The sequence below is a fragment of the Lactuca serriola genome, chromosome 8 (genome assembly GCF_051521515.1).
Source record: "Lactuca serriola cultivar US96UC23 chromosome 8, Lser_US96UC23_V15, whole genome shotgun sequence".
In the NCBI taxonomy this organism is placed as follows: Eukaryota; Viridiplantae; Streptophyta; class Magnoliopsida; order Asterales; family Asteraceae; genus Lactuca; species Lactuca serriola.
Window position 1 is genome coordinate 112361878 of NC_136415.1, and position 19287 is coordinate 112381164.

Below are 19287 nucleotides of genomic sequence, written 5' to 3' on the forward strand. Positions count from 1 at the left end.
ATTTTGACTTTATTTTTATCATTTATTTTTAGTAGGCCCGGACAGGAAAACTTCGTTATAAATTCATAACTTCTTCGTCCGACGTCCGTTCTCGCCTAACTTTTCATCGTTTCGCTACTAACAACGAGATCTTCGATTCTCGTTTAGATTGCTTCGGCTAAAAACCGCTCGATCTCAAATCGAGTATTCGGGCTGCATACCACTTAAGTCGAAACTTCAGAAAATCATAACTTCCTCATACGAAGTCAGATTTGGGCGGTCTATATATATTCGGAAACCTCGTTTCGGCCACTACAACTTTATGCAAAGATATTGAATTTATTTTACACTTAAATTTTGACGCTTATTTTATTCTTAATTAATCAAATCACATAATTAAGCAATTAAGCACGAAACACATAATACACAAATAATACGCTCTTATTATTTCAAAACGGGTTACAAAGGTTAACCTAGACTATTACATCAACGAGAATGCCTAGCTGGAAACGCGGGTGTTACATCTTCCCCGCTTGGATTCAACTAAACTTTGGCAACTTCATAAGCACTCAAATTTCCAAGCCATCCAAAAAATTCACCACTTGGTTCTTAACATCCATACCTAGAATTTACTAGGAGTAAGAGAAAAAGAATTCCTCAAACAACATTGAAGAGTTTCACTATATTACTACAACCCATAGCAACAAGACCCCAAGAGTTTCAGTTTCTTGATCTTAACACATAACAATAAGCAATCCAACCAAAAATCTTCCCAATTCAAAACCATAACCATATCTTTAAATAACCCGAACAAATCCTACCAACGCACAACTTACCTAACAAAGCTTTATGCTCGAAGGAAGAATTATAAAATCAACTAAAATGTTGCTAGGACTGCGATCAAATCAATTCCATTACCAACCCTACTGATGCGACCTACCAAAATTTGTTTCTACATAGGTCTAAGGTCTACGGTCTTACCTGAAGGTTGAACATGCTGCTCTGTCATCCTAACTTCGTGCACCATATATTCCTCGGACACCTTGAGCTGAATCCATAAAATCGAACCAGCTGATGATCCTCCAAGTAGAATACCAAGTTTCCCCCCACATAGGGTTCGAACCATAACTGAATGACATTTATCATATCAAAGCCTCCGACTGGATCAACTAATTACACACCAACCTTGACTCTTGGTATGCAACATGGCATATAATGATTCTTCGAATAATGACCAAACGATCATAAAGAAATCTTGAACCTAAAATAGAGACTTTGGAAACTTCCCATGAATAACCGCCTTTAACATCGAGAATCTCATGCAGATGCACAAGCAATAATTCCGACAGTCCCATAAAAGCACTGATTCTCTATCTAGAAACAAATGCATTACCACACACCACGCCTATAACTCCCTATCAAACAACTCATCGCAAGAATCAATAATGCATTACCACACACCTCGCCTATATCTCCCTATCAAACAACTCCTCGAAAGAATCAATCATAAATATAGGGGAATCATTCTCATAGTTGAGACACATCACAAAAACCTATATTGACATTCCCGATTCACTTTTCCTGATTACTTCAAACAATCATCCAGAACATGATCTAACTGCTTTAAAAGAGATCAGACCATTGACCTCGTCTTTTACAACCTCAACAATAGTGTCTATCTTTTCCACATCTGAAATACTTAGAGGCAACCATACCAAAAGAATCCTTATGTTCATTCTCACACTTGCCATAGAAACCACAACTATTTAGTCCCATGTCGGGTCTACATCCCAAGTCTAAAATCTTATGCCTGATATCTCTTTCCTCCGACACGAAAAGTTGGAAGAACATAATCCCCTTCATAGAAAATGACATTCTAAGCTATCAGCCGACCTACTCAGCCTCTGGATGCAATCCTTAATCTTATCATCATAATCGCATCCTTCTTGAGTTCCGTAACTCAAATTCGCACTACTTCGAGCAACGCCCATAGGAACTTAGAACCAAATAACAAACACTTGCCCGCACCATTCAAACCCAATCTGCCATGGCCACTAAGGCACAAATAATTACCAAACTCTCCTTCATTCTGAACAACCATCATCGATAAAGATTGTAACACATTGTAATGAATCATTGTGCTTAACCAATCTATCTACCCTCAAGAAGCTCCTTAGAATCCCTATGATTTTCCTCAATTCGAGTATGGATCCTGTGCTTCTAGTAGTTCGGGCCCAATATTACCTTCCACACTTATCTATACTTTCCTTAAGAATCATCCCAGATCCTCTAAATCATTGCCCTATGACCATCCTCATATAACCTTATTCTACAAGCGTACCGTTCGCACTAAAGCAATTCCTAGGATCTCCTAGGGTTCCCACTCCACCCAACCATCAATTACCGAAGGACTCCTACTAATTTCAACTAACTACCTCATGCACACAATCACATACAACAAAACTTAAATAATTTTTTGACTAAAAGATCTTACATTACAAAGGATGGAATCAGAAAAGAGTTGCATAATAGAGCCAAATTAATCATTTTAAAACTATTTAACCTTTGTGGCATGTAACTTAACATATTCATTCAATAGTTAACGAACATCAATATAGGCCCTACAAAGCACAAAGCATGCAACATTCGTGTAACATAATTATATAGGCAACGAGACCTCATAAAGGCATCTCTCCTGATAGGCATTCTAGCATGCAACCCTGAGCAGATCCTTCACCCTATTCTAGCATGCAACTCAAATAATAACATACTAAAGCATAACCTTTATGTATGGGTATTTTGGGAATCACTTACTTGAGCTCGATTGAATGCATGAATCACATCCCTTCATTTGTAAAAACCTTTTTAGAAAATCAGTTTTTTCAAAAGATTTTATTAATTCCTCAGTTTGAGTTCAGACACACTCAAGAGCGTGCCCAAATCCCTCAAACCAAGGCTCTGATACCAACATGTAACGTCCCTAAAATACTAAGTAAAAGTTTCATTTTAAATAAATCAAAACCATTCATTCATTTATTCCAAAAGACCATCAGAGTAACAGTATTCTAAAAACATCAGAGTAAAATAAAAAACAACCAATGCGACATGAATCTCCACTAGATGGAGTGTGATCAAGTCGGGTCATTCTCTTTGGAACCAAAAGTACCTGAAAACATTTTCTACACAAACTTTAATCACAAAGCTTAGTGAGTTCCCCAAAATACCACATACCATACATAATACTGTGAATTCTATGAGTTGAATCATGAAGTTACAATCAGCTTTTGCCATGGGCCAAATCATGGTCTTTCCTTGCAATGTCAACGGCTAAGTCCTGATCTTACATACAATTGTCATGGGCCACATCCTGGTCTTCATTGAAAGCATCACGAAGACAAAAGCATCCTACATATAAATGCCAAAAGCCAGATCATAGTCTTACATATAATTGTCAGGTGTCATATCTTGGTCTTTCATACAACTGTGAAGGATCAGATCATGGTCTTTCATATAATTTCAAGGAGCCACATCCTGGTCTTTCATACATATATCATGGGCCACATCCTGGTCTTTCATACATATTTTAGGGGTCACATCCTGGTCTTCCATGAAAACATCACAAAGATGACTAACATTCTACATAGTATAGTGAGAAAACTCACCTCAATTTGAAGACAACATAACCTACACAATCAAACTGATGATACCGAGTCTCCACACACTAAACATACACATAATAAACCACAATTAGCAATTAAGGTAATAAATAACTCACATAGAATCTTGGTTCACAAATAATCCTCCTTTTGGCAAAAGACCATTTTTCCATTCAAGACTAAATCCGAACACGGTTGACCAAAACTCAAACTAGTCAAAAAGTCAACTCTTCGATGCTAAAATTAGCGTAGCACATACCTATGCTCAGTGTTGCACACTTCTCTACACTCGGCGTATGTCACACCCCTGAACCAGACGGCGGAAACGTCCGAGGGCTTGATTGACTTAAATTGAATATCATCACAATGAATATACATGAATCATAACATAAACATCACCATGCATCAATATATTACAACTGGAATTGTTCACATCAAGTACATTGTTTTAACGTTACGAATCCATACATAAACTGTTTGATGGTTTTCAATAAAAAAAAACACACTAGCATACTTGGTACTTATTCCTCGGCTTACCTGTTACCTGAGAATACAAGTTAATTTGGAAAACGGTAAACATATGGAATGTTGGTGAGTTCATAAGCAATGTTGTGATAAAAATGATTTGTGTAGTTAGTAAAATCCAGAAAATCCGATATTTTCCGAAAAGACCATTGTTTATAAAAAGGTGTGAAGATCCGTAAGTATATGCATGATGATTTCAACACGTGTATAATTGAAAAACTTTGTATTAACCGTAAGTGCAAAATGTTGAACTTCCCCGGAAAACCCGATGTTTGCCGAAAACATAAAATACAGTTATTTCTTGAATAGTGATACCGCCACAATGAATGATTTTTGATTACTCCTCCTTGATTACTCGGGTGGTGTTGGATTAATTAAGGTTTGTGAGTTGTTATAATCATGCATTAATAATAACTAGTTATAACTACAGTTTACGAACGATCCTTAGAGGCGTCGCCCGTTATCACTCTCTTAATCCAAACAACCTTGTTTACCATTGATTATCAACTTGAATTTGTTTACTTTGATTACTCATAAGCCTAATAAACGGGGAGAAGAGGAGTACGAAGTGCTGCTACTTCCATGAGTTATTTTAGGCTGTTAGGGATGCGAAAGACATGTTGGCCCTTCTCGCATTTGATTACTTTGACCTTATGACAATACTATTGGATCTCTAGGGCCCAATATCACTTAAAAGTCACTGAAGGTACCTTTATATGGAATTGGGTCATAAAAGGCCCAGTAACATATAATCATTATCCCCTTGGGCCCAAAGGTCATGTTAATGGACTTTAAGATCCAACAAGCATGACTTGAGGCTTTCAGCCCAAGGTCTTTGGAATGTTTATTTGTCTTAAGCATTGTATAATTGTTGGAGGTTTTGATTGTACGATTTGGTATTTTTGTATCGACTCGAGACCGAGTGATTTGTTTATAACGATATTTGGAGTTATACGTGTATTTGTCTTTCGATGTTTTTGTTGTAAGCCGTAGATTAGTATTTTTGACTCTTTGTTCTATAAATAAAATAATTGGTGTAAAAATAGTTGTTTAACCTTTTTAGCCCCTTTCTTTTTATAAAATAACAATTTTAGTCTTTTATATTAAAGAAAAGTCATTTTAAGCCCTTAAAACATTTTCTTGACACTTTTGCATCATAGACTTGTATAAATGATGTTTTTAGCTCAAAGTTTATTCCTTGGTAGGTTCAGCCCTTCCAGAAAAGTGTTTTTCGGTTTAAAACCCAAACTTTTGCAACTTTTACAATTTTGGCCCAAAATCCAAAAACTTAACATTTTTTTATCCCTTTTGGAAAAGAAAGGCAATCTTAACCCTTGAAATAGTTTTGTTACACTTGTTATCCCCTGTTTTGATGAATTTACCATTTCAGCCCCTTTAAATGTCATATTTTCGCAATTTTTGGGCTTATTGGGCCGAAAAACCCAAAGTTGAGCCCATGAAGCTAATTTTTACATTTTAAGTCCTTTGAAGATCATAATGTTCATAAAAACAACTATTTTAACTGTTTTGACTCTTTGGACCTTTAAGAAAACGTGATTGGCAACTTTTAACCCAACTTTTGTATTTTTAACAATTTAAGCCTAAAAATGAGTTTTGTGGTGAAATATGTTTATCACAATCTTATAAGTTATTGTTCTTGACTATTTTAGTGTAAAATAACTTAGAATCATGTTTTTTTTCTTTCTTATGACATCGATCTTGAGATTTCTTCCCTTTTTGTTTACATATTCAACACAAGAACACATAAAATCACACATACATGCATAAAATCATACATATCATACACATACACACACATTTTACTTGTATTCTCCCCTATAAAACTTATGAAAACTGAAAAGAGAGGGGTATGAAGCTCACCTTTGCTTGTTTTTTTTTGGTTTAGAAGGAAGAAATGAAGAAAACTTGATCTTAGCAAGCCTCCTTGGAAGATCTCGAACTTAAGGAGTTTTCTAGGAGTATGATCACCAAAAACTTGTTTAGAATGAGTGATCTTACATGAGAGAGGAGTTTTATAACTTAGACATGTGAAAACTTACCAAAGGATGATGATTATCTTGTGAAATCCTCTTGAAACACAAGCAAAATTTCGAGATTTTTGGATGGAGAAGAAGGGATGAGTCTTGAGTGATTTAGAGAGATTTTTGTTGTGAAGTGTGTGTGTTTGGGAGACTCTCGGCCGAAGGAAAAAGAGAGAGGGGGAGGAGAAGTGAGTGAAGTGATGTGTGCATGGGAACATGAGTTATTGCATGGAGATCCAAGAGGTAATAAAGAGGTGGCAAATGAAAGTCAACTATCTTCCATGTTGGGTTGTTGGGCTGAGAAGAGGAGAAAGGAAAGGAAGAATATTGGGCTTCTTGTGTTTATGCCCATATTATGACTTAATTATGTAATTTTTGGCCCAAATAAATCAAGGAATGATTTTTATGACCCATTAGGGCTATATAAATTTGTTGTGACCCAATAAGGTCCATTAGGGTATTTTATTTCATTCTAGGCCCAATATGGCCCAAAATGTTAAAATAAATGAAAGTGGGTCCAAATTAAAGCCCATATAAGAGTTCTAAGCCCAAAGTAGTCAAATTGGAAGTTTATTGGTCCATTAGGCCTAATAAGGAAACCCTAGTCCAAAATGGACTTAAACCGAGATTTTTAGGGTTTCCAACCTTTTGTTGACTATTTGATGTGCTTTTATAAAGTGTTTGATGGAAGTTTTGTTGTTATTGAATAAGCATCATACATGCTTTCACATTTTTGGTTCACATTTGATATAATTGTTGTTGTTACAAACATCCAAATTTCTAGTTGTGACAGCATAGAGCTCTAGATGAAAAACGAGAGATTTTCATGTTACACTAAGCGTAGAGAAAGCTATGCTCAACATAGCTCTGCTGATGTCCAAACTTTTATTAAGCTCTCAAAACTGAAGGGCAACCTCCCAAACTCTCAAATATGAATCCAATGGATGTCTTAATGCATAAAGTCCTTGACTTATCCCTTTCCATGGAAAAGAAGAGCACAAAAATAAACCCTAAGACCTTATTATCACTTTTTGCTCAAGAACTCATGCATGGGTGGATGAAAGTGACCAAGCTCTCATTTTTATGACTCAACAACCCCAAAGAAATCTGGAAATGGCACTCAAATGGTCTAGAGTAGCTCATACCCAAAGAACCATGATTTTAGGGGAAAAAGCACATAAACTCATGACCAAACTAGATATAATAAAAATAAGCACCAAGGTAGAAACTCTATACCTTCTGGAGGTAGATGAAGGGATGAAAATTACAGATCTACGAAGATTGGAGCTCCAAAGTTGTTCCAGAGTGCAACTTTTCCTTCAAAAGTGCACACAAAACACTCTAAGAGCTCAAATATCACACAAGGTGGCTAGGGTTGCGAGGTGGCTACTTAAGAGGGTGAAGGTTGAGCATGGGGAGAACCTCAAGGAGTTAGAGCCTTTAAATAGGACTCACATCGCTTGGTTTAGGATTTTGATTCGGTGCCACTACACTTGGCGTAGTTTTTCCTACTCTCAGCGTAGGTCATTAAACTTCGATCCATTATTCCTTCACCTACGCTCAGTGTAGGTCAAAATTCCTAATTTTTGTTTCAGCTTCAAACAGTCAAGACTTCTTTGTTTCAACTCCATTTTCAATGATCTTTATATCCACGTGAAGGTATTGACAAGCCCCACAATTCTATTTAACTACTTTTAACTTAAAATTTATCGAACTAAATTCATTAATTCATGCAAGAAGTCTAAAATATCACTTTTCCTATTTTAGCCTCTATCTCCAAAGTACAATTCGAGGCTTCAATCAATTTTTCAACATCATCAACATCCAATAGGGTATAAAATCTATTCCTTGAAGCCCTAATACCTTTGCATGATCGAATTAAGGTCCAAAATCCAAAGAAAATAAGAAACATCCTAAAACTAGGTGTTACAACTATCCCCCACATTGTTAGGATCCAATACACCCAAGTTTCCTATATGAGCTATGTTTGTTTCTAAAATTCATACGGGATAGGATCATTTCCTAAGCTATTTAGGCTATGTTTTGTTCTTTAAACTAAGACCAAAAATCTTAGTAAAACCCTCTATTGCATAATATTTAATCTGTAAGGAGTGAGAAACATCAGGTATAGAACCAACACATATTGATCTATACAGGTCGACATCCCACCCACATGTTGTTAGCTAGAACCATTATTTGACGAGTTGAATTTGGCGTTGATGTTTCTATTTTTTTATTTACTGCACATTGTCGATCAAACTTTGGTGTGGAACTGTTAGCACGTCCACCCTTGTGCTGGTGCATAGGTGTCATGTCGTATTCTTGGTTATGAGCTCATTAGTGTACCACCAAAACTATTTTTTTTTGCCAGAACCATAGAATTTTGCCAACCATAGGGACCATTTTTTCAATTTTGTCTTAAAAATAAATTAATTAATTAATCCTCCCCACTTAATACCCCCTTAAATCACAAGAGAAAACACACATTCTTTCCCCTTTCACCGTCTTTTCTCCTTTCCCATTTCGGTAACCAGTCGCCAGCCGCCACAACTAACGTCTCTGTCACTGCGATCCCCACCGGTAAGGGTGAAATCCCCCAAACAAACCAGATTTTGTAAATTGATGGAGTTTGGAGTGGAAATGGGGCAGATCAATCAATGGCATCAAGATCCATTCGACGACGGTTGAACTTCAGAAATCAATTTCTTTTGGGGGTCTCCAGATGTATATCGATCATGGGGGTAGCAGTGTTTATCATATTTAAGACATGTGTCTTATTTGCTGCCTTCACCCCCTCCCCATTTCCCTAATCTTGTAGTCGACATTCCACAAACTATTACTTCTGATGACTACTTCTGGTATAGAACCACCGCCACTGTTTCATCACCATATTCGCAACTGGGTTGCACTATGCGCTTCATGATTTTGTTTTAGGTTTAATTTTGGTTTCATGTAACTTCACATGTACTATATAAGGGGGTGTTTGTTTTATCTTTTGAACCAACTTTTAGCCTTTATCTTTTCCAAAAAGTTAAAAATGAGATAAAAGATGTTTGGTAAAGGGAAAAGATCTTTTAAAACCAACTTTTCAGAATGAAGGAAAAAGAGCATTTTGAAAAGTCAGGTATCGGTGACTTTTTATAACTTTTGAACCCCTTGACACTTAAATTACTCATATACCCCCAACTACCCTAACCCCAAACTACTCTAATCAATTTATGTTCTTCTCTTCTCGTTCTTTTCTTCTCTTCTCGTTCTCGTTTTGTACGCACCTCCTCGTTCTTCTCTCTGTCGTTCATCATCGATCTCCAAGCAGTGGTCGCCAATCTTCCTCCAAAGTTGTCGACAATCTTCTCTGTCGGCGTCTCCTTTCTCCCACTCCGACCAGGTAAGTTCAAACTCCGATTTTGGTTTTGTTTGTCTTGATTTTCGATTTTCATTAGCAAAGAAAATATGAACTTTTGTTTTTCTTTGCACTGTATGTGGATTTGTTCCTTTGATTTCGATTTTCCTTGCACTGCACTGTATGTGATTTGTTCCTTCAATCTGTTCCTTGCATGGATCGGTTCCTATTAACAGTTATAGATTTGTGGAATTGTTGATTTATTGAGTAATAATTAGTGAAATTCATGAAATATGGATGATATTGGTTAAAGTGATGAAATTTTTTGTTCCCAGTGACCGATTTGTGTTGTTAACAGGTAACAGGTTCCAATTTCTTTATTCTGGTTTGTGTTGTTTTCTTCTATTGTTGTTCTATTTTTCTATTTTAATTAAACTATAGTTCATGAATCATATGAAAGATTGATTAGCAATTGTTTAAATTGATAAAATCATTTTGGAACGTTAATAAAATTGGTTTGTTGTTTAAATGTTGATACGAAATTCACAGATAATGGACGAAAACCTCACCACTATTGTTGATTGTGAAACATCTTTAAAAATGAGAAAAACCAAATACGCATGGGATAATCGTAGCTTCATGGTGTTTGTTGATTCATGCGTAACTGAAGTAAAAAAGGCAATAAAACCGGTACTCACTTAACTAAAGTTGGGTGGGAGAATATACAAAAACAAATGAAGGACAAAACAGGTTATATTCTTGAAAAAAAAACAACTAACAAACAAATGGGAGACCATGAAAAAAGAGTGGAAGCTTTATGAACGATTAATGAGGCTTGAAACCGGACTCGGTAGGACGAGAAGCCTAATAGATGCATCGCCCGAGTGGTGGGAGGAGAAAATAAAGGTATGATTTACTATTCTTTGTAATTATTATAAGTTATGATTTCATATAGATTGCATATTGAGCATATTTGATTTACATTATCTTTTTGTCTTGCAGGAGAATAAAGATTATGCAAAATTTAGGAACGCAGACTTGAGCATATTTGATGAGAAATATGCTTTTTTGTTTCGCGATTCCGTTGCCGTTGGAGATCAAACTATGACTCCATTACAGTTTCAAAACAATAGCAATCCAAACGAAGAAAATGTTTAGGGCAAAGGAGATAGTGATGATATCAATTTAGATGATGATGTTGAGCCTCTTTTTCCTAGTTTCCATGAAAGTAGTTCGAGTAAGAAGAAAAGGTCTAAGCTTGTTTCCAACAACCGTTCAACCAAGAGTAAAAGTTCAGTTTATGGAGAAAAAGTAGATGCTTTAATGGATGCCATATCAACAAAGAGCACACAAACTTATCCACAAAATAATCCTTCTCCAACAATAGCAGATTGCATGGCATTGTTACCAAGTTTCCCGATTTTCGTGAAGGGTCCAACAAATTTTCAGAAGCATTGTTTGTGTTCACCAAAAAGCAAAACCATGGAGCTTTTATGTTTCCAACGACTGACGAAGCCAAGATGAGGTTCCTTAAGTTACTTATGAAATAATGATTTAGCAATATGTGTTATGGTTTGACATTATGTTTTATGCTTTGACAATATGTATTATGCTTTGGCATTATGTTTTATGTTTTAACATTATGTGTTGTCCTTTGACATTTTATATTATGTGTTATTGTTTGTGTTTATGTTATGTGTTATTGTTTTACATATTTTTATTTGTATTATGTAGGATGGATAGTGATGACTCTAATTCATCTAACGATAATGAAGAATATTGGGTGGAAGAGGATAGAGAATTTAAAATTTTATGTGGATTAGCTTTGAAAGGGATAATACTAGATCGTAACGTACATATACCATGTCACACTTCAGACCGCACAGGGCACATGTTTATTTATGAAGTACTAATTGGACATCCTAGATGGTGTTATGAGATGTTTAGATTGCACGTACCAGTTTTTAGACAGTTATGCGCAGATCTTGTTACAAATTACGGACTACAACAAACACGAAATATATCTATTAAGGAATTTGTAGGAATATTCTTGATGACTTTGGCTCATGGGTGTAGCAATAGATTTGTGCAAGAGTTTTTTAATCATTCGGGGGAAACAATTCATAGGCATTTCCATACAGTTTTGGAAGCCGTGCTAAAACTGAGTGCCGACATCATTAAGCCAGACACAAACTATAATGATGATGTTCCTGAATATATATTAAATAACCCTCAGTATTATCTAATGTTCATTTTCTTGGGAGTCAAACTTTAACAAATGATTTATTTATGATATATTTTTATATTTGAAGGATTGCATTGGTGCTATAGATGGGACACACGTTAGGGCATCAGTTCCACAAAACGAGGAAGCGAAGTACATTGGTGAAAAGGGATATGCAACACAAAATATAATGGTTGTTTGTGATTTTAACATGTGTTTTGCATTTGTATGGGCCGGTTGGGAGGGGACTGCACATGACACAAGAATTTTCAATGAAGCCTTACAAAGACCAGATCTTAATTTTCCATATCCAACGGGTGGTTAGTATATTTTTTTTGGAACACAAGTTTTATATTTTTACTACTTTTTTGAAACGAAAAAAATAATTTGTTTGTTTTAATTACAGATAAATATGACGTTGTTGATGTCAGATATCCAAATACTAGAGGGTATCTTGCTCCATACAAAGGCACAAATATTCGCTATCATTTACCGGATTTTTGACGTGGACACTCGACTGCTATTTGTGAACCTCGTGGACCGAAAGAGAAATTTAACTATCTCCACTCATCATTGTGAAATATCATTGAACAAACTTTTGGAGTGTGGAAAGCTAGGTGGGCATTATTAAGAGACATGCATGTTAATTACAAGTATAAGAACCAAGTGAAAATTGTGATAACATCGATGGCGATCCATAACTATATTAGAAAGCTTGGTAGGTTTGATGAAGCGTTTAATAGGGCACAACAAGAATTCTACAATCCCATACGAGGTGATACTAGTAGTGAAGTTTACGAAGAAGGTCCAAGTACACGTCGCACGAGTGATGCTGATTTATGTATGACAGCGATACGAGATATTATTGCACAAGATATAATCGCATTGCGAAGACGAATGTAATATTATCTATGATATTTTTTATGAATTATTTATAATTTGTATGAACGTTTTTTAATGGTATAATAATAAAAAAAATAGGAATATTTAAAAGAAATCTATATTTTATATTTTCTAATAAAATGTTTACAAATTATAATATGTGTTTAAAAAAAATTGTTAAGTATAAACTAGTATATGTAAATTAGTAAATAATTGTAAATATATAAGCATGTCCTTTTTAGTCATTTTACATGTAAAAGTTAAACCAAACACCTTTTAAAAATAACTTTTGACTTTTGCTTCTCAAAAGCTAATCCAAACACATTTTTAAAAACATCTTTTGTAAAAAGTCCTTTTACAAAAAGTCCTTTTGCAAAAAGGAATTTTGAAGGTAAAAAAATATCACAAACACCCAATAAATTAGTTTGATTTCTGATGATTAAATCCCCTTGAGTGACAGTCTAAATCCTGTGGTAGTCTAAATTTTAGTTACATGTTTAGTTTTAGATGTATTTTCAGATTTATTGGTGAACAATAGGTAGTTTTGTGTTGAGTTTTGGGTGACTTCTATGGTATTCGACCTATGGATAGAGATGATGATTGGAGCTGGTGGTATTATTACTCGAGATGATGACCGGAGGTGGTCGCAAGAATTGTAAGAGGGTTAAGGTGTGGTTGTTCAATTTTTTAAGAATATATTAACTATTAAATTTATTAAATAATAGAATAATAAAGAATTAATATATTAAAATAGTTATTATGGACAATATAGTCATTTTAAGTATGGCAGTGACCATAGAAGAAACAAAAATGTACCATGGGGACTGTCTGAGTTAACAAAAAAAGTCGTTAGGACCAAGCGTGAAAATTACCCCAAACCACAGGGACAATTCGTGTAATGTGCCCAACATATTTTATGGAGTTATGCACTTGAACATTTAGCTCCTATCATGGAAGCTATCTCATATCTGAATAGAGATGTTGCTTCTTATGTGGATCAAATTTGCATATAAAGAACTTTGAAATCCGACTTCGTATGAAGAAGTTATGCTTCTTCGAAGTTTTGCGATTAAACCAACATGACTATTTTTATCGTAAAAATTGAATTTTAGATAGATTGCTTATTAGCCTAAGTAATCTAAATGAAATTCGTAGTAATATTAAAACCAAGAGCGTGCATATAGAGAACGTCCAAATCTGATTTCATGAGAGAAAGTTGTGATTTTTTGAAGCTTCAGCGTAGTAGTGTGCGAGTCAGAAACCATAATTAAAATAAGTCGACTTTTAGGGAAAATAATCTAAATGAGATTTTAATATATCTTCATTACCTATTCGTCGATCTAAAGACAACTGAAAACGGATATCGTATGAGAAAGTTATGACTTTTATACGGACTTTAACAGTCTAAACCTATTGAAAATATAAATTTAATCATAAATTGAGAATTAGCCAAATGAGTCTAAATGAAAGTTGTAATACTCTTCGCTATCTACACGTAGATATAAAGAACGTCAACAACGGAGATCGTATGAAGAATATATGATTTTTTTAAAAAAAAATTAAAGTTTTTGCGTGCCTCGACAAGAGGCGCGACTCGCCTCTGAGACACCACCCTAATTACACCACATATCACACTCTACATTGAGCCACGTCACCCTTCTCTAACAAAGGTTGTGGCGCACGCCAAGAATAGGCACAACACACCTTCTTCCCCAACCTATAGATAGTTCGTTTTTCTGCCATTTTTCTTCACACATTCCTCCAAAATCTCTCTGGGACTCTCTCAAACCTTTAGCCCTTTACTTCATAACTCCTGACCACTCTAGCAAGGCCATTTAGCATCAGAGAGACAGGGAAATAGAAGTTCCTGAGTCAGAGTTTTGTCTGGGCAGTTACCAGTTATCGTTAGAAAGCTCTGTAAGTTAAGCTGCACTTGTCCTAATTTAAGTGTAACTTATATTTATAGTCATAGTCATTATTATGAACCTATAAATAAGATTTACAAATGATTCTATGTCAAAATAATGATTGAGGTACTTACAGGAGTGATGTCTAGGCTGGATTTAGTGATGTGTTTAAAGTGAGATTTCCAAACAATATACTATGCAACCAAATGGACCCTACCTTCGATATGATCCTACCAGGTTATTCCTTATTTGATATATCTTGATGTAGACATTGGTATTATTAAGGAATCCAAGCTATCATTGTTATAGTCACAAGGAATATGAAAATAGACTAAGACTTAGTGTCATTTTAATCTAGGTCTTTTGAAAGGATAAAGTATTAAGGCGAAGCGCTGTCCTAACCTCAAATCATCTACTTTTTTCAGATGAGTGCATAGTTATTTTCATCTTAAGTATTTAGATAATAAATGATACATGTGCCTATTATCCATATTATGTGTTAGATGAACCTATATGACATGATTTTACTCGATTTATTTATATAAGTATTTTCGTACTTATAATATATATATATATATATATATATATATATATATATATATATATATATATATATATATATATATATATATATAGGAGTAGGATCAAATGAGAACACCAAAAAGGTTGAGAACGCGAGAACAAAGTATATTCATTTGCGTTTCCATGTATTCATTTGTGGAGAAATGATAAATTTTTACGCCTTTAATTTCAATTGAAGAGAAAAAGCATATTCATGTTGATTGTGAGTAAAAATTTATCATTTCTCCACAAATGAATACACAGAATCACAAACGACGAATATACTTGTTCTCGCGTTCTCAACCTTTTAGGTGTTCTCATTTGATCATTTCCCTATATATATATATATATATATATATATATATATATATATATATATATATATATATATATATATATATATCGGGTAGTGATGGGAGATGAGAAATGTTTAGGAGATGCCATGACTTTTACTTGCGATGATTATGATTTAGTGAAGTATAGATGACGACGACGAACCATTCTAAATGGTCCAGTGGAACACTGGTAGGTTCATAACCTGTAGGTGATAGACTACTTGTTCATGTGATGTTCTGTACTGACATGTAATGTGGAGAAATCTCCAAATCAATACTATCTATGCGATGTTAGCGATTGTGACAACCCAAAAATTTCCGTTAGTTTTAACGTCGAAATTCATTACGTCAAAAATTAGCCAAATTTATCCCGAAAATATTTTTGACCGGATTTAAACCCGTTGGAATATTTTAAATAATATTCGTCAAACGAACCAAAATTAAGGCGGTATAATTTTAAAATTTGTCGTGATTAGCGATGGTCGTGAAAAACCCCATTCGCGGTTGGTGTCAGGTGAACCCCAACCAGGCCATAAACTCCACCCTATATAAGGGTGGAGTGGATTTCATTCCCACCTTAGACACACTCTCTCTCTCTACAAAACGAGTTTTGGTAAAAACAAATCGCCCCTTCGAGCTTCCAATCGGTAAGTTAACCTTCCTAGCTTGTTGTTTAGCTCATTTAACTTACAAATTTGTGTTTAAATTACCCAAAACCCTCAAGAACATGAGTTTATGGTCCAAGAACACCTTTATGGACCGTAAACACTCATAAATGGGGTTTTAATGCTCAAAAACCCTTCCAAACCACTTCTAATGCTTAGCAATGACTTAGAGGCTTGCATGAAAGGACTTAGAACACCAAAATCTTAGCAAATGGGGAGTAAACATGAGTTTACGGTCTAAGAACATTCTTAGATCGTAAACCCATCTTCAAGGACCATAAACACCTTTTAAGGTGTTAAACTACCCCTCAAACACCTCCAAAAGCTTCCATGAGTGCCTAGAGCCTTGTAATCCTTCGTTTGATGCACCAAAACATAGGATTCATGGACAACATGAGTTTACTACTGTAAACTCATGTGTTTAAGGTAGTAAACTCCCCAAGAACACCTTCTTAGACCATAAACACCTTTCCAAGGTGTTTAAGTGCCTTTAACACCTTCCTATGCTCATATAAGTGAGTAGAACCTTGTATGCATGAGTTAGAACCACCAACACAACAAAAGAAATGGGAAAAGATGAGTTTACAACCGTAAACTCATGTGTTTACGTCCGTAAAATCCTCAAGGAGTGGTCATGAACCGTAAACTCCCTAAAATGGTCCATTTGGAGCCTAAACCACTTCCTATGCCCTAGAATTGATCCTAGCCTAATTCCACAAGTGTTATAAGACCTTAATGCATCCAAGAACACACCACCCATGAGTTTACGACCGTAAACTCAAGGGGATAAGGTCTTTGGGCTGTAAACTCTATAAAGAGTTTACTCTTGAAGAGTAAACTCCCTAACTAGGCCATACACTCCCTTAGATGTTACCCGGGACACTCCTAGCACTTGACCAAAGTGTTTTCCGCTCATTAGGATGCGTATATGTGTTTAATTAGTATTATAATTACTAATTGTATGTAAACATATGTCATCATATGTTAATAGGTCACTAAGTATGTTCAAGTCTTCACTTGACACCGAGCACCCAACCGGCACCTCCGCCCGATCCACTTACAACAGGTGAGTTCATACCCTTGAATTAACCTTTTAAATGTTTTTACATGCTTTTATAGGGGGGGAGGGGAATACAAGTTAAAACATGTCAGTTATCATATCAATCATATGTGATTAATAACCCGCATGCACAAGGATTTATTACACATTAAGCTATTTTACCAAGTATGATACTATAAATGGTTTTCCAAAACATCTTTACTTGTTTAATTCTTTTCTCAAAATGTCTCTCGCGCTGTACGTTTTACTTCAAAACCAGTTACAGCAATATTTGAAGCAAAGGTTTTTCTTTACATATATTGTTTTATCAAAGTTATATTCAAAACTTGTTTATGAAAGATTTTCAAGGATTTCTAAAGGTCTTCAAACTTATTTTACAAAAGGATATCAAGTCATGAGTTTCTTAAGTATAAAGGTTTTCCAAAGTTTTCATCAAAGTTTTCTTCCATGCTTTTATGCTTCTACTTCGTTAGATGCTTCTACTTCGTTAAATGCTACTACTTCGTTAAGTGCTTCTACTTAGTTAAATGCTTCTACTTCGTTAAATGCTTCTACTTCATTAAATGCTACTACTTCGTTAAGTGCTTCTACTTCATTAAATTCTTCTACGTCGTTAAATGCATGCCTGTACTTGTATAGTTATATAAATAATGTTTAAAGGACTTAGGAAGGCTAGTTCGCCCTATTTCCTTTTCCTCGTTGGGGTGTGGTCTAGTGGGTATCGGATATCCGTCCGAAGGTCGTTTAAACATTAATTATATATCATGTATACATGTATAGACATAAAGGTTTACATCGGCCAGTTCATGTTCCTTGGGTAGCAAGGGCATCCTCCCACTCGTCACTCGTAGATCAGGGACACTAGTAACTATTATAGGAATAGTTAGGAAGCTTTATTCACTCATTCTAGTACAAGAATTCCATAGGAGTTAGTTCATACGTGAGTCTATATCATTTCTCCAGCGCCTCTAATAGAATTTAGATTACGAGATGCATCTTCAAGACACGGATCTCCCCGTCGTCGAGTTGGAAACCAGAGTCTCCTGTAGAGAGAGCGGGCATTGTGTGTATAGATCTATACGGGACTGACACTCCCGCACCCTGACTGTTAGCTACAGTCCACAGCCTACCAAGCCAAGGGGTGACAAATGTCATATTTATTCCGACGCTTGCAGGGCGTCAAGTACTCTAGTGTCAATCAGTATGGTTATGAGTATCTCCATGTTTACCTTATAATTCATGACCTTAAAATAACGAGAACTAAAATTGTATTCTGAAAACAACACTCTTAGGATTACTTTTTGTTTTAGACCTTGCTAGCTGTATCTTTCATTTGATACTGTCTGGGGTCTGTGTTTCTCTGTTTTAGACCTTGCTAGCTGTATCTTTCATTTGATACCGTCTGGGGTCTGTGATTCTTTGTTTTAGACCTAGCTAGCTGTATCTTTCATTTGATACTGTCTGGGGTCTATGTTTCTTTGTTTTAGACCTTGCTAGCCGTATCGTACATTTGATACTGTCTGGGGTCTGTGTTTCCTTTTGTTAGACTGAGCCAGGCGTATCATTCATTCGATACTCTCCTGGAGTCTATGATTTCTCTGCCTTAGACAGCAGTATTTTCTGCTGAGGCATATGTTATTTTCCCCTAGTACTTTGCTAGTGATATTCTCCTACTTTCTTTAAAGTCAAATACCGTATTTTGGTAATGATAGCATTTCAGGGAAAATTTCTCTTTAAAACATAACACTGTCGAGTCTTGGTAGAAGACTGCTTTTAATTAGAAAATATAGGATTGCTTTTATAAAGTTATTTTGAATAAAATGCTTACTTACACAAATGACACTAAACACTTATGAACTCACCAGCATTTATAAAAATGTTGATACTCGCTTTCAAAATAACTTGTATTCTCAGGTCAGCAATAGACAGGTACATCCCAGGAGCTTTTGTGGAGACAGCCTAGTGCCAAGCTGCACCTAAATTATTACTTTTATTACTTTGATGTTGCTATGAAATGTAACTTATGTAAAACTATTACTATTAATGAAATGGTTGTTGTACTTTGATTACTATACTGCATATGTTGTGATACTTGACATGACGTCATC

General features: G+C 35.3%; 1 pseudogene; it reads left to right on the top strand.

Annotated features, from left to right (window-relative positions):
- The first annotated feature begins 11280 nt into the window (after window positions 1–11280).
- LOC145067291 (uncharacterized) lies at window positions 11281–12672 on the top strand (annotated as a pseudogene).
- The last annotated feature ends 6615 nt before the right edge of the window (window positions 12673–19287 follow it).